General features: G+C 43.4%; 1 protein-coding gene and 1 long non-coding RNA gene across 2 annotated transcripts in view; one reads left to right on the top strand and one right to left on the bottom strand.

Annotated features, from left to right (window-relative positions):
* AHRR (aryl hydrocarbon receptor repressor) overlaps positions 1 to 10,258 on the bottom strand; it is an 83,755-nt gene extending 73,497 nt beyond the window's left edge. The window contains exon 1 of the mRNA XM_069005918.1: positions 10,185 to 10,258. The gene's annotated coding sequence lies outside the window, so the exon portion shown is untranslated. The remainder of the gene's footprint in view (positions 1 to 10,184) is intronic.
* On the top strand, positions 9,994 to 14,347 carry LOC138105844 (uncharacterized). Its single transcript, XR_011148728.1, has 4 exons — positions 9,994 to 10,263; positions 10,927 to 11,025; positions 11,139 to 11,269; positions 12,488 to 14,347. It is a non-coding gene; the product is annotated as an uncharacterized lncRNA (long non-coding RNA).
* Positions 14,348 to 16,392: the final 2,045 nt, after the last annotated feature.

The following is a 16,392-nucleotide window of genomic DNA, read 5'->3' on the forward strand; positions in this document are numbered from 1 at the left end:
TATAGCAAGGCCTCAGCTGAGCTGTCTTCTACCTATAGCTAGGTTCAGGTTTTGGGACCAGCTTTTTGCTGGCAACACAGACCTCAGTACAGTGAACAACTCAAGCATGCTTGTTAACTGTATATATAATTTCTCAGACAGGTTCTGTCCAGATTTAGCTCTGTGCTGTCATGATAAGTCTTCTAGAGCTAATTAGTTATTCAAGTTTATGCATTTCATTAGCTTGCCTTCAATTTTAAGTGAAGGATAAGTATCCTTAGATATAAAAGGACAACAGTATCCCTTTGAATAAATTGTGTCATGTTTTTTTCCAAGACACATGTGGCTGTGCACTGACTGCCTATTGGGTTTATTGGTTTTATCCTCATGCCCCACTCCCCTGCTCCACCATAAGGTGGTGTATGCACCCACACAGCACTGTGATGGGGTAAATTCGACACGTTACTTTGAGTCACAGAACAAGCCACAGATTGCAAATGTAATTAAGGACTGGTCCTTCAAACCCTCTTGTAAATTCAATGACATTCCTGGTGTTATTCTCCCAACCACCTGTGTTTTAATACCACGCTTCTCATTTCATCAGACTCCAGGTGTCTGAGGTTTGGGGTTCTCTTTGAAATACTGGAGCAATACAATGATCTTGGATAAGACTACTTATCATCCTGCATCCATTCACAAGGCTGGACTAGAAGTGTGGTTGTATTGAGTTTTAGTGGCCAGGTTTTGGTAGCGGGGGGGCTACAGTGAGAAGATGGCTTCTGTGAGAAGATGACAGAATCTTCCCCCATGTCCAGCAGAGCCAATGCCAGGCAGCTCCAAGGTGGATCCAGCACAGGCCAAGGCCTCCAGCACAAGCCAATCAGAGATGACGGTAGTGTCTCTGTGATAATATATTTAAGAAAAAAAACGGTATTGTGCAGAATAAATTGCACTCAGAGAAGAGAGGAGTGAGAATATGTGAGAGGAGCAACTCTGAAGGCACCAAGATCTGTGAAGAAGGGGGAGGAGGTGGTTCAGGTGCCAGAGCCAAGATTCCCCTGCAGCCCATGGTGCAGACTTTCGTGAGGTAGTTGTGTCCCTGCAGACCGTGGAGATCCACAGGGATGCAGAGATCCACGTGCAGCCTGTGGAGGAGACCCACACCAGACTAAGTGGCCTCCTGAGAGGAGGCTGTGACCCTGTCGGAAGACTGTGTTGGAGCTGGCTCCTGGCAGGGTCATGCAGACCCATGGTGAGAGTGTGTCCAGTGAGTACCCCCATGGTCTGTGGGGGATCCATGTTGGAGCAACCTGCTCCTGAAGGACTGCACACTGTGGAAAGGGACCCACATTGGAGCAGTTTGTGAAGAACTGTAGCCTGTGGGAAAGACTCAGGCTGGAGAAATTCATGAAGAACTCTCCTGTGGGAAGAACCCCACCTTGGAGCAGAGGAAGGACTCCTCTCTCTGAGCAGTGGGAGAAATGTTTGATGAACAGACCATAACCCCATTCCCTGTCTCCCTGCACCGCTAGGAGGGAGGAGATACAGCTGGGAAGAAGGGAGGGGTGAGGAGAAGGTGTTTTTAAGATTTGTTTTACTTCTCAATATCCTGCTCTGATTTTGATTAGTAATAAGTTAAATCAATTTCCCCAAGCTGAGTCTGTTTTACCCATGATGATAATCGATGAGTGATCTCTCGCTGCCCTTATCTCAACTCATGAGCCTTTTGTTATACTTTCTCTCCCCTATCCAGTTGAGGAGGGGAGTGATAGAGTGCTTTTGGTCAGTGTCTGGCATCCAGCCAGAGTCAACCCACCACAGTGGTGCAATTTTGGAGTAAGTGCAAAGAGCATGATGGGAAACTCTGAGTTATCCAAAGGGACGCTATGGACAGATTAGAGGATTGAATAGATGAGATCGGGCAGAAACACTAGCAACCATTCCTAGGAGTTTTCTACTGTAAAACCAAAATGGAACTTAAATGGAAATTTCATTAGGAAAGAATTGCTTATCAAATTTAGGGCAACTCTCCACAGTAGCCAGTAAGATGGTGATGCTCTTCTGCGAGTGGGCCAAGATCCAATTCCAAGTCTTTCAAAAAAGTCTGTCATACACCATAACTGTACTCTTATTGCCCTGACTTCTCTCTTCCACAAAATATTTCTTAAAAGATTTTACTTGCACTCCAATGCAAAACAGGAGTAAAATATGTGACAGCTCATATATTTTGAATATCTATTTTTCCATATATATATAGATCATATATAATTCATTGGTATCGTATATTTGCATTTTTTCTGCATCACTAGAGACAGTGTGGAAAAAGACAAAAGTGGCTGCCTTTGGCTCAGAGACATAGCCTGTCCTCAGAGGAGCCTGTGTGACACCAGGATAACACAGCATAGCATTCTCCCTATGAAAAGAAGCAAAAGAGATCTGGATCTAAGGCCAACAAAATGGGGACTGCTATAAAAGTTATGAAATGTAAAGTTATGAAATGTAGGAAGGACTAGGAAGACAGAGAGGAAAATAAATGATAAACCTAGATGTAAAATCAGCCTATTGGGGAGATGCAATCTTATTCTTCTACTGGCTTTGCTCTTCTGTGTTGTTCCTACTCAGTTATTCAGTGGAAGAAAAAGAGTAACAGGATGAAATTACAAGAACCCCATAACAGAGCTTCAGCAGAGCTTAGATGTCTGAAGATCCAGAGGTAAAAAACAAACAAACAAACAAAAAAAACCAAAACAAACAGAGAGGAAGTAAAAGGTGTTTTTCTCAAAGCCTGAGATGGAAAATGGGAATGCAGAGAAAAATTGAAATGAAACATTAAATGTTTTCTCCTGGAACTCTGAAAGTTATGTTAACTCGATGTTTAAATTGGCGTTGTTATTGTTATTATTATTACCATTGCAGTTGAGTGTTTTAAAATGTTTTTTGTCACCATTGTAAGAAACACCTAGTCTGAAAGAAGCAGGCCACAGTTTGGAAATATACACCAACAGCCAGGCTGCTGTGTGAACTGTCAAGCTTTTGCTCAGTTCTTGCAAGTCTTCAGTTTAATGAAGTACATGAACATCAGAATGGAAACTCAAAAGTTCCTGTTCTTTCAGATACTGAATCTGAAAACAAAAGTAAAAATAAAACCTAATGTAGCTAATTTTTTATGTAAATACAGCTAAGCAAGTTATACTTGTTAAAAGACTGGATAGTTTTGTCTGCTGTGCCGACAAGACACTACTCCAGCACCTTGGTTTGAATAGGTACTAAAATATAGTGCAGGTTCTTAACTACCAATGTATAAGGCCCATACGAACATCATAAAGCTCAACAAGGCTAAGTGCAAGGTCCTGCACGTGGGTCAGGCAGCCCCAAGCACAGGCTGAGCAGAGAATGGATTGAGAACAGCCCTGGGGAGAAGCACTTGGCTCCAGGGAGACCTTACAACAGCCTTCCAGTACCTAAAGAGGGCCTCCAAGAAAGCTGGAGAGGGAATTTTCACAAGGGCATGTAGTGATAAGAAAAGGGGTAATGTTTTTTAAGTGAAGGGCAGGTTTAGATTAAATGTTAAGAAGAAATTCTTTAAGGTGAGGGTGGTGAGACACGGGCACAGGTCACCTGGAGAAGTTGTAGATGCCCCATCCCTGGACATGTTCAGGTCCAGGCTGAATGGGGCCCTGAGCAACCTGACCTAGTTGCAGGTGTCCCTGCCCATAGCAGTGGGATAAGAGTTAGAATCTTTGAGGTCCCTTCCAACCCAAACCACTCTGTCATCTATGATTCTGTGTTTTCCTCTCCAGAAACATGAATTTCTCCTTTGTAAGCAAGATATTCACATTATGGTTTTGAGATCTATGGGTATATCTACCCTTTTCATTTGTTATTTGACAACTTCTGGAACTTTTTATTGTAAATACTTTTACTGTTTTAGAGACATGTGTCCAGACACAAAAATATATTTAAATACATTTTCAAGTTACCTACAGTACCACACTCTTCTAATATTATTTGTATCTGTTGCTACCCTGAAGTAGCCAATGTATAAAAATTAATTCTTATTAATAATCCTAACAGTATTGTTTTAAATATGCTCATTAAAGTTTTGATCATGAGTTCTGAGATTTAAAAATATTAATTTTCACAAACAAGTCATGACTGCAAGTATTTTACTTTATAAAACTAGGGCAATAGTGGGGGGGAAATTTGACCCCTTGCCTTCAAAACTCCCAGAAATTTATTTGCCTGTAAGATAAAAAAGCAAACATTTTATCACACCACATCTTATCACAATATCACTTGTCATAAAGCATTTGCTACTATCCAAAACCACCTGACACTTATAGAGAAGCTAGTATAAGATTTACTGATTCTCATCCATTCCTGAAAAGTAATAAACAGGCATTTTTCATGGAGTGAAAATCGTAGGGAATCTCCCCAATTACAGGGTAGGAGAGAGCTCTTTCATCTGCTTTTATAGCCTGCCTTCCCTCCCCAGTCCCTTAACACCCGTCTATCCCAAGACAGAAAGATTTTGTTAATCATTGCAAATGGGACTGAAAAGACCCTCAAGAGACTGTACAGAACATCATTCCCTGCTTCATACAGAAGCAGCTGTATCAAAACCATTCAGAGGTTGCATATCTGAGAAATGTCTTGTGAGCATGAAAGACTTGTCTGTTTTTTCTAGCTAAATCAATTGATTTAATAAAAAAGTGCCACATCTTTCTACTCTTTTACATGCTTAGGCCATCATAGCTGTAACAACACAGCTGTTAAACCACTCCCCAACGATGCTCATACTGAAGAAGAACATTCTATGAGTACCCCAGACATTTTCTTCCAGCACTTAACTTTCACTAAAATCACAATTTTTTCTCCTAAGCATCCTAAACTAAATTTTCCTTACTACAACATAACATATAATTCTATCATAATTTCTTGCCCTAACTGACATGAACCTAAATTACAGTTTAAATTCAACTAACTTTGCAGCTAATCCTATATTTCTGATGATTTTTAACTTCCTTCCTTTTACTTTTCTAAACTAGACTAAACAATTATTCTAATCTTTTCTAGTAAATCATGTTTTTACACATCTGATCATCCCTTTTGCTATCCTCTGGACTCTTAATTCTATCTGCAATTTTTTCTCAAGTACTCTGCTCCCAAATGAGTGGAATACACTAGCTGAGAACTTACCTGAGCTGAGCAGGACAAAAAGATTCATGTACCTCAGAAAAAACATTTCTATTCTTACACACCATTTTTACAACAGTGCAATGCTACTGACTCATGTTTGGTTTGTGATCCACCACATTTTCATATCCTTTTTTCCTTAGCCATTCCCCGTGCTATATTTGAGTACATAATTTATTATTGACTAAAGATAAACCTTTACACTAAACCTTATAGACTCACATTCTGGCTGGTTTTCTAGAGATTGTGACTGTCAAAAATCATTCTGAATTTGACTTTTATCTTCCAGAGTGCCTGGAACATGTTTGGTGACCTCTGCAGGCTGAATGCCCACGTGCTCTGACCTCTCATTTGAGACATTCATGAAATAGGGAACAGTTCTGACAGATCCTGTGGAGTCCCAACCTGAATGATAGTCCTCTATCCAAAATCTCTAATGCCTAACTCCTTGTCCACAAAACAACCTCATCAAATTTTGCTTCTCTATAAATGTCCCGAAACAAGAAGAAAGCATGATGTTTGTGGAATGATTCCTCATTTTAGGACACGGAGTGGGAGACTCAATCTGAAAAGTGCACTAGGATTTCTCAGACATCAGAAAAAACACATTTTGGAGAAGCAAATCCCTGTGAGAGACAATGAAGCTAAGAAGGTCTGCTTTCCATACAATGCTGCCCTGAGTTTAAGGTGAGAGCATAACATTTGAAGTTTCAGTGAAGGAAGAAGTTCAGGAGGTTACTTAGCATCATGACTCCCAGGGATCTGTACACTACCAAATGCAGCAAACAGCACCCAGGAGAGAGAGACACAATGACCCCAAAAGTGCCACGCATTCAACTTCACTCTGTTTCAGCTGAAGAGTTACAGAAGAAGGAGAAATGCTCTCATGGTGGTTTTCTACAGTCCTAAGAAAGGACAAAACTTGATTTTACATGAACACATGTTTTCAGCAAGCTAAACATACTGAAATGACCACCATTCAGCATCAATACTAATACAGTTAAAGAGTAAGGAATAAATACCTAATGCATTTAGTGCATGCACAGATATTGCTGTTGAATACAGAGCAATAGCTCTGGTGCACCAGGCAGCACTGCAGTCACAGAACAAACACATGATTGCAAACACCATGTTTTGCTTCATATGGATTGCATCATGCAAATTATTTGTGTTGCCTGCAGATGTAGCCTTAATTCAAAAACATAGACAGTGTGGTCCAGCCCTCTTGTGACAAGTACCTGGGTACAGAATAAATGCTTTGTTCACAAATGCTCATACTGATCACCTTCCACTGACATAGGCAGCTAAGCACTGCCACCTTGCTCAATTTTACACAGCCATCCTGCACTTGCCCCATACCGCACACCAGAAGGAACTTCTCAGATGGAAAGGATAAGATTCAGAAAAAGGTCTCAAAAAGGTAAAAGAGATACACTGGGTCTCTTGTGACTGTAGCTGCACACCTTTGCACCTGAGGGTTGCACTTGAGTGAACAAATCCTACCTGGTCTATGCTGAAGTGGTTATACCACATACTGGCACAGGGGACCTTGGGGGTTCCTAACTTTTGGGGTACATTTAGTTGGCATTATGTCGGCACCATTTTGTCCAACCCACCCGTGCAACCCTGTAAGTCCATCAATTCAAGTTCTGACATTGCCTATGACATATTTGATATGTTCACAGTAGTACTACACAGAGAGGACTTGCTACAGAAATCTAAAAGTTCAGGACTCTGAAGGTAAGTTGAATTAAATCCAACATGACTGTGAACAGCTCTGTGGGAGCTCCGGACTGACAGAGACACACTCCTAAAGCATTTCCGTCTCAGGATGTTCATCTGGTTCCTGACTCTCAGTCAAATTCCTTGCTAAGCACCTTGAAATTTTTGTTCTCCATGCAGACCCAGAAGTCTGCATTAGGGTCACCTTCCCCTTAAAAGAAAAGGGCCTACTTGGTACACACTAGGCTGCATATTTGCCGTCCTGTCCACCTTCTTTGCTTTGACCTCAAAATGTTTGTAGAAATTCTGATCTGCCACTTCCTAGTGGCAACTTACATAGAAGGCCAACAGTGAAACTGCTTCTCTCAAAAGCAGCAGCTCCTGCTAGCCAAGTATGGCTGGATTTATATATATATATATATATATATATATATATATATATATACGTATATACACATATTAGCACATACCTCTGACATATAAGTGACCTTTTGCACCAGCTGGTAGCTGACAGGAAATTAATTTCTGGGGCAAAGACATTTTTTTGCTTCTCACGCCTTGTTGCAGCACTGCCCTGTTCTGAGCACCAGAAAGTGCTGGACTGCTGCAGAGTCTTCCTGTCCTGCTTTGCCATGGCCATGTGGTGACAGTGTCCACCACCAGTGACCTGTCACAAACATGGCAGTTAGGCAGTAATTGTGTGGGAACATTCACATTGGCAGATATCCTGTTGCCTACCTCACAGCCAAGATGATGCTGTCTGCACTCTGCCTGTACAAGGGAAGCAGGCAGGACCTGCCTGTTCTCCAGGTAGCCCCGTTCAAGTGGGAGCAGGAAGGGTGGAGCAAAATCCCACTTGTGCCATTCAGGCAGATTGGGTTAGCAGCTGATGAATTGTGGTTATCTGAGCTATAGCTTATTGCTCGTGGGTAAGCCAATTCAAATTGAAAATATCAACGCTCTTCAGCAACAAGTTTGTGTGTGTGGACACAACTCAAATTAGAAGCAATGTCTGAGTTAAGACTACAGTTATTCCACAGTGAAGACAAGTCCATGTTATCCAACATCCCTTTCCTGGGCTTCAACTTAAATGGTTATTCAAACGTTACTGTGAAAAAAAGCCCTGGCTGACACTTCCTACCCAAACTTGGCAATTCCTTGAATTTTCCTCCAAAATCTGCTTTGTCCTAGCTTTCTCTGGGCACAAAGAGACACTCCCACATCCTTTACATTCCAGTTGGGGCTAATTGAACTCACATGTCAGCATGAGTCAGCAGTAATTACCAGGAATATTAAGGAAAGATTTGGCACCAGATTTTGATAATTCAATAGCAGAGCCCCATGTTCAGTGGGGTCTTAGATTGGATCAAACCCCTTAAAAACACGACAGCAAAAGCTGTATTGAGTTCTCTAGCCTCGTTCAACTATATATGGGCAGTTTGTGATACTGAAAGCATCTTTACTATATTTTTTGATATACCTACAGAAAGGAAAATCTAATGGAAAAATCATTTCTGAGTACTAAATCCTTCTTGCTGGAGTTTAAATCTGTTTATACGCTGAAACCGATGAATCAATATTAGACTGGCTGGCTGGCTTTTGTAAGCACTCGCATTGCAAACAGGGTCTAGAAATGCATTTCCTCCTTACAATTCCTGAGCAGAAATCTGAATCAATGGGAAGCTGAGGCAATAACATACCTCCCCTCTCCCACGACTCAGTTGAAATTAAAATCCTGAAACCACAATGACCCGACTTTTCCACATACGATTGTTCATTCCCCACCACTCTTCCCAAAACAGTCCCCCTCCATACACCTTCACCCTACGGACTGAGTAGCTTTGTGCTTCCAGAGCCAAGGGCTGGAGGTGTTTACATACAAGCCCAATGCAGCCCCTAAAATCTTAATCTTCTCTTCAAGACTGAAGAACACCTGAATACACCTTTATGGTTAACTATGGCAAAAAAATCGGTTGTCACAAACATATACAGGCGCAGAGACGTGGTGGATGCGGCAGCGAAAAGTGAGGACTGTCTCAGCCTTTGCTGCGCTGGCGGATGCCAGCAGGAGCAGGAGTGTTAAAGTCACCACCAAAACCTTAACTGGAAACTCTTTCTGGATCTTAATACGTACAGTATAAGGTACTTTGTTTGTCACGGAAATAAATTCTTGCTCTTGGTTGCAAATTAACCGAGTGTCTTGCCAGTGAATTTGATCTTGTCAGTCATTAAGTCTCTCACTTAAACAAAATTATTTAGTCTTAGCCCTGAATCATAACACTCTCTACAGTTCATAAAGGAGAACTGTTTCATTTTATCTGCTCCAAACATAATGTGCATCAACATTCTTCTTAACAGTCTACGTCCAAACACAACCAGATAATTCAGTTTATTTAAATCCAGTCCTGGTTGTCTTTTTGAAACCCCCAACTACCAAACATCAAGCATATTCTTGGGTTTTTTTCTGGTGGGTTTTGTTTCTTTTTTTTTTCTGGTTTAATAGTCCATCTCCTAGAAACTCACTAAATGACGCACAAACATTGTTTGTGTCTGTCTTCAGAAAAAAAAAAAGTATTTTACATGATATAATTTGGTTTTATGCTATTTAAATTATTCTTTAAAAAGAACAGAAAACTACAGCTTCACCCAAAGACGTACAAAATTCTTGTTTACTAAACAAGTAACACGAAGTCAGAAAAAGCACTAGAGCCTTTCCCTCACTGCTTTTTGGCCCTTTGGTATGTCAAACTGAAACACAAGGATCCGTTGCTCTGAAGTTATAAAACGCTGAAAATTATCTTCAAGGCAAGTACTGGATGTCCCTAAGGCAAACCCACCCTGTCCAGTTCCAAGCGAGTGCACCTGGGGCTCGAAAGAGGCAATGTGAAACTTTATTTCACTTGTTTTCCCCTCGAAAGGTCTCTCGAAGCGTCTGTGGAAAGGATGTGGCCAAGGTGCCGAGGCAGAGCCCTCCGCCGCCCCCGTTTCAGCCCTCGGGACAGAGAGGCACCGCTCGGGCATCACCCATCCGAGCGCCGGCCGTCACCGGCACCCCCCGGGGCTCTCGCCTGGGAGCTGCGGACCGTCACGGGCGGCCGGCTGGAAGCAGCGCGGCGCGTCCTGCGCGGCTGCGGTCCCAGCGCCGCCGACACGGGCGGCGGGACCGCAGACACCGCGGGGACAGCGAGGGGTGAGGCGGCCGGAGCCGCCAGTCCCCCGGTTCCCCCGTACAGCCCAGGCTGAAGCCTCTCCTGCCCGCCGCGATCTCTCGGGATGCAGCGACTTACCCCACGGTCCCCGCCACGACACGGGGGTGCAAAGTTTCTCCGGGCGAGGAGCAGCCCCCGGCCGCGGCGCAGGGCGGAGGTGCGGGAGCGAGCGGCGGGAGCGGGCCGGAGGGCGCCGGGGGTGGGGAGGATGCTCGGGCGCCGCGTCCCTCGTGATCCAGGTGGCGGGCGGGCGGCGAGGGACGGGGCGAGCCGACACTGCCCGCTCGCACGCGATCCGCGGGCGCCGCGCCCCGCCGGAGACAGAGGGCGCTGCTGCGGCGGCTCCCGCGGCCCCGGGGCCGGGGGGGAGCGGGGCCGGGGCCGCCGGGGCCGCCGGACGGGACCGCGGCTCTCGGCGCCCGTCCCCGCCGCGGCTGCTGCCGCTGCACCGCGGGATCCAAGGGGAGCCTACACAGGGCCCGCGCACCTGCCCGCGCCGCCGCGCAGGCCGGCTATACCGAAAAGTTGAAACGGAAAAGTGCCGTGTGGGTCTTTCCCCGCCTCGGAGGTGTCTGGAACAGCCTCAATCCCCCCTGTATGGGTGCCCCCGGAGGGGGCTTCCCCCTGCCCCCCAGCTGCCGCTCCGCCCGGCCCCGGGGTTGCTGCGCTTGCCGTCTCGCGCCGTTCCCGCGGCATCAGCACAGCTCCCTCGGCATCACCGGTGCCTTCAGTACAGCACCGCATTTACCGGCTTCTCCTGGAAGCCGAGTAGCAGCTGGGATAATTTCTTTAACTGGCAGTGTTTGTTTTATTTCCCCAGAACGTTTTGCCGACGGATTTCAGGCTTGTACTGCAAGCGGCAGGGGATCCCGGTCAAGCGGCAAGGCCTTTTGAGAGTGGTGTTAGATGCTGGAGTTCTGTAAGTACCTAAAGTGGCGCTTGTGTGGGAGGCTTAAGGAGAGGACAGACGAAAAATGCAGAAAATCCAAGGTAACAAAGTGAAAAACCATCCTCTCCTTTGTGTCGTGCCAGTCCTCAGCGAGGAGATCCAAACTTTGAACCCCCAACAGATTTCTGGGACTGGTTGCTGTGGGAACAAACTGCCTGCTGCTCCTCAGACCTGGACTGCCGAGGTGTCCTCTCAGATGAAGATGCAGTGGCAGGTACCACCCATCAGACAGCTGTCTTCACCCTAGACACAGTGCCTCAGCTGGCTGAGATCTGTATCCACAAGCAGTCCTGTGGGAAAGGTCAATTTTCAAGATACAGGTGGCAGGAACATAGGGGGAAAAAAAATATTTTCTTTCCTATATGTATATTATAGGAAAGCAAAGAATTCCACTTTTGCTAATCATAGAATAGTTTGGGTCAGAAGGGACCTTTAAAAATCAGCCAGTCCAACCCACCTGCAAGGAGCAGGAGCACCTTCAGCTAGATCAGGTTGCTCATCCAAACCAACCTTGAACATTTCCATGGATGGGGCATCTACCACCTCTCTGGACAACATGTTGCAGGGTTTCACAACCCTCATTGTAAAATACTTTCTTCCTTTCATCAAGTCTGAATGACCTAATAGATGTTTCATCCATTTGAAGCTCTGCTCGCAGGTTGCTTGTGGTGCAGACTTAATAAAAATATAGTGCCTGACCACTAGTTTACTGGAGAAAAAGAGGAGAGGAACAGGAGTACCAGAGTACTTGAGCCTTCTCTCTCATCCTGGACAGTGGGTGAGGAGGGTGGCCCCAGCTCAATGGTCAGTCTCCATGGTTGCATTCTTGTGGCTCCCAAGCTTTCCCAGCTCTTCAGAGCTGTCTCTCTAGAGTGCCCTACCACCTGATCTCAAGATCAGTTTTAAGTCTTTGGCTTGACTGTTTTTGTCTTGGTTTTAGCAGGGAAACTGTATTTTGACAAATGGACCCACATAATAAACTTCTATCTCTCTGTTGCCCATGTTGTTCAAGATGAGGGGAAACCCAGACCACAGCCCTCCTGTCCTGTGCATAAAGATGGAAGAGCCCAGCTCACAGGAACACTATTGTTCCCGCAAAATAGAACCAGTCAGTGTTGTTGATTGCTCTGTTATATCTTCCCAGACAGAGCCTTGGCTATAAAAATAGATGCAATAATCCACATGGACAGTTGCAATTGTAAATGGCATTCAAAAAGCAAAAACAGAATTCATAGTTTGACACAGACATATCCCCAATCCATCAGGTTGTGACACACTGGCAGCATGTCTGTGCCAAACTATGAATGTTGTTATTTACTTTGCCTCCGAATGCTACTTACAATTGCAACCTTCACTGTAAGTTAGTGTATATATTTTATATTGGATGTTTTCTGAGTGCCTTTGCTATTGTCTGCACTTACTATATTCACAGGACTGAACGCAAGTTAGACCCGTTGGGCGACAATAAATCTTCAGGGACTACAGACTGTGCTTATGTTAGGAGGATTTGCCAGCAAAACCGTACCAGCAAAATCCTATCTGGCAGAGGCAAGGCCTATGTTTGGAAAGAGAAATCAAAGGCCATCAACACTGAATAGCTCTCCAGTAGATGGAACAATGGTGCGTCTGCTGCCAGGCCATTGACAGAGAGTGATTTACCCAGAAGACAATTGGGGGGTGAGGGGGTGAAGCCCAGAAAGTGCTGGATAATGGTGAGACAGTCCTGGGACTGCTACTGTTCATTGCTCTTCCTGGTGAAATCAATGCCACAGAGGAGACCATGGAGCTAGGAGGTGTCTTGGTGCATGAAGACTCATCAGAGATCACTGACCAGACATGAACTGGCTTTGAATAAGAAATGGTGTCACCCCATGGTATTCAGGTCATTCAAACAAATCTCTTCCTGAGCTTGTTTGATGGAGGCTGGGGCCCCAAGGTAGCATATGTCCAGCTTGGAATTTGGATTCTTTTGCACCTGTCTGCTTTGGTACATCCAAAGACGATGGTTCAGATGCTTTATGGGAGCTTATTCCATGTACAGCTGAATGACCAAGCCTACAGAGAGAGTATTTGTGCTGTGTTCTCTTCATTCCCTGGATTTTACATTTTGTTAAAAGTAATTACACTTGCCAGGCAAGAATTGTTTTTCATAATCTCATGCTGCTGACTGTTTATACTTATACCAGCTATGTGCAGATCATTTTTATACGAGTTAGGCTTACTGAACAACTGCCAGATAGTTCTGCTTTCCTTCTTGAATTTTAATTGCTTACTTTCCCAGCATCTATTTTTAAAATGGAACTGTAAATGGAACAGTAAGTTCCATCACTCACCATAGATGCAGTGGGTCAGTGTTCTCCTTATTCCTCCTTTGCTCCTTCCTGCAGGGAATGTGGAGGAATTATTAAGGAAACTCCCCAGTCTGACCATTCATGAGACTCACTGGTAGTCTATAACACCAGGGACTTTAACTGCTTCACCCACTTACTAAAATTTTCCTGAATGAGGTTTCAAAGCAGGTGTCTTTGAAATATCAGTCTCTTTCTCCCAAACTCCTACTTGAAAATGTGTGTTCATTCAACAGGTTGATTTGAACACTGAACTTAGACTCATCCATGCCTTCATTTTCAAGACCACATGCCATGAATTTCTCACATAACCCCATTTCATTTCTGGAAAATAATTATTGACTTTAGTCTTCACCTCTCTTCTTATGGTCAGCATTATTTCAAGCACCTACACACTCAGAACATCCATTTTACCCCTAGTGTTGCAGCATTTTGAATGTAACCAGTTGCTCATCTGTGTCCTTTCGCTCATTTTTTAATATGTCCCATTATTTTTAGACTATTGGGAAGGAAGGTGATAGTGTGCAGGAAACTACCAGAGAGCTGGAAGCCAATGTAATTTTCTTTTTGATCCTTTAACTAACATACGCTTTTGAAAAATGAGACAGACATTCTTAATATTCTCATAAACACAACCATTTCCTCATGAAGCAACACTGGTTGCTTCTTGTTCCTTCCATACTGCTTTCATAAACTCTGAAAGTACAAAGTGATTGAAATACACTCAGTCTCCAGATTGCCAGAGCTAGCAATTTCAAACAATTTCAAATTAACTTCTTTTCTTTGAATAGTGTTTCAGAACTATGCTATTTCAGGGTGGGAAAGAAGGCATATGAGATGTTTGGATAACATTCTTGTTAAACTGCAAGCTGTCCTCACTCTGGATTTAGCCCCCAATTTAATCAACTGATCATAATAAATGCAAAAGAAGTGAAATCACAGCTCAAAAAGCATCCTCATGACCAGGGATTTTGTTTTGGTTTGGATTTTGGGGTTTTTTGTTGGCTCTCTTTTTTTTTTTTTTTTTTAAATTTTCCATGCTGTGCTTAGCAGGTATTGGGTACCTCTCTAAACTTACATACTTCCAAGGATTGTGTTTATTAACCTCAGCTAAGCGTGTTACATAGCAACAAAAATTTCATTGTCTGAGCTACTTTTGCTTATATTCCCTACTCCTTAGGGGGCTGCGGGTTGGTAAGGCTGATGTTTCCTTGAAGGCTTCCGAATGCTGCAGAGAGAAAAAGAGAACTTTGGATGCTGGGCTGCTGCTGCTTGCATGCAATACCTCTGCTTGCATGCAATACCTCTGCTTGCTTGCTTGCTGAGTGAGAAGCCTGTCTGGGAGCCTTGGGGGAAAGAAGGCTGAAACCACTGCTCACTGGTGCCTGGAGCAGCAGTAGAGCTGAGGTCTCTGATAGCATCACTCTGGAAGTGACAGTGACCTTGGAATTGAAATTCAGTCACTTTTGTCTTCATTTCCTCACAAAGGGGACGTTGACTTCAGTGAGGATAAGACCTGGTATCTAGCACAGAAAGTGTAGGTGGGTGCCTGGAGCACAGAAGCACCTTTACAAGCCACCAGAGAAAGGGAGATGAAAAAGAAAAAGTGTTTTAAATGCAGAGAGCTCAAAAGAAGAATGAGTGCTTATAACAAGAAACTTCTTTCATCCTTCTCTGGCTTCTGTGCACTTCAGTTCTGTTCCTACTAGTTCCCCTGACCTGTCTTACATAGAAGTTCATATGAACCTGTGAATTGCAGCAAAATGCAAGGAGAAATGTTTAATTCACTCATATAGACTGGAGAAAAAGAAAAAAAGTTTAGAAATCTAAAGTCTATCTTCCCAATGGAAGTGAGCAGAAAGAAAACAAGAAAATACTTGTAAAACACATTATGAAATATCAAGTATGTTTTTTCATATTATTCATTTATTGTAAGAAATCATACAGTCAGCTGAAAAAACTTGATTTCCTTAAGTATTAAAAGAGGGTGCTAAAACAACATGCAGAGCAGAACCCTTACAAGTCATTATTGCTTATAAAAAATCCATAAATAACTGCATAGTTTCAGTGAATTTTTAAGTCATTCAAGTTCATTCCACATGGTCCATCTTTCCTCAGACAAGTCAGTTGCTAAAAACAAGCAGTAAATCATCCCCGTTCTTTTATTTTAATACTGAAAAGAATATTTGTTTTTATAACCAAATTGATTTAAGACTTAGCGTGGCCACAAAACATTCTAAACAGATGTCTAACTTGAAAGACACTAATATGCTTTCTTTCCACATAGTTACAGAAATTTGGGGTGCATGCAACCTGAAACCTAGGCTTTTAAACCCAAAGGAAAACACATTTAGAATATATATAGATTATTTTAAGTACGTAGTTTTAATAACGTACTCCAGTGAATAGAAAACATGCTTGCTGCACAGCTCTGTCACTGAATTAAAAGCCATGCCATCAGAAAAGTTGTTATGAAACATTGGATCTAGGTACAGAGGAAGTATCACTGTATTAGTACAGTCGATTTTTGTTTATAGCTGTAGAGGGCTCAGAGTTGAGAAAATTTTTATTGACACATATATGAAGAATGTGATGTGTTGCACAGCCCATGAGCTTCCATGATTGTGCGTAGCACTTCCGCTGGTAAGTATCCAAAATGTTTCATCCTGAGAGATGCAATAGCAGAGGAGCACCAAATGTTTCTTCCTTTGACCTTGGGCTCTGAGTTATGACAGTATGGTAACCATATTCTCTTCAGAAGATTGCCTGCTGCCTTCCTCTCTCTGGTGCATTGACTGATAAAGTGGGAATTGCACATTCACCAGACTGTTCTGGAGCTTTTTCAGTAGAGGATTAGGACTGCTAAAGAGGCTAAGCTCAAAATCAAAGGGGACAAAACCAACCACATTGAAAACGGAAATCATCCTGATCTTTTTCTGAGTCCTGTAGAAGATAGAGGGTATTTCTTCTATGAGGTAAAGCTCACAGA

Source organism: Aphelocoma coerulescens, chromosome 2 (assembly GCF_041296385.1).
Source record: "Aphelocoma coerulescens isolate FSJ_1873_10779 chromosome 2, UR_Acoe_1.0, whole genome shotgun sequence".
Classification (NCBI taxonomy): domain Eukaryota; kingdom Metazoa; phylum Chordata; class Aves; order Passeriformes; family Corvidae; genus Aphelocoma; species Aphelocoma coerulescens.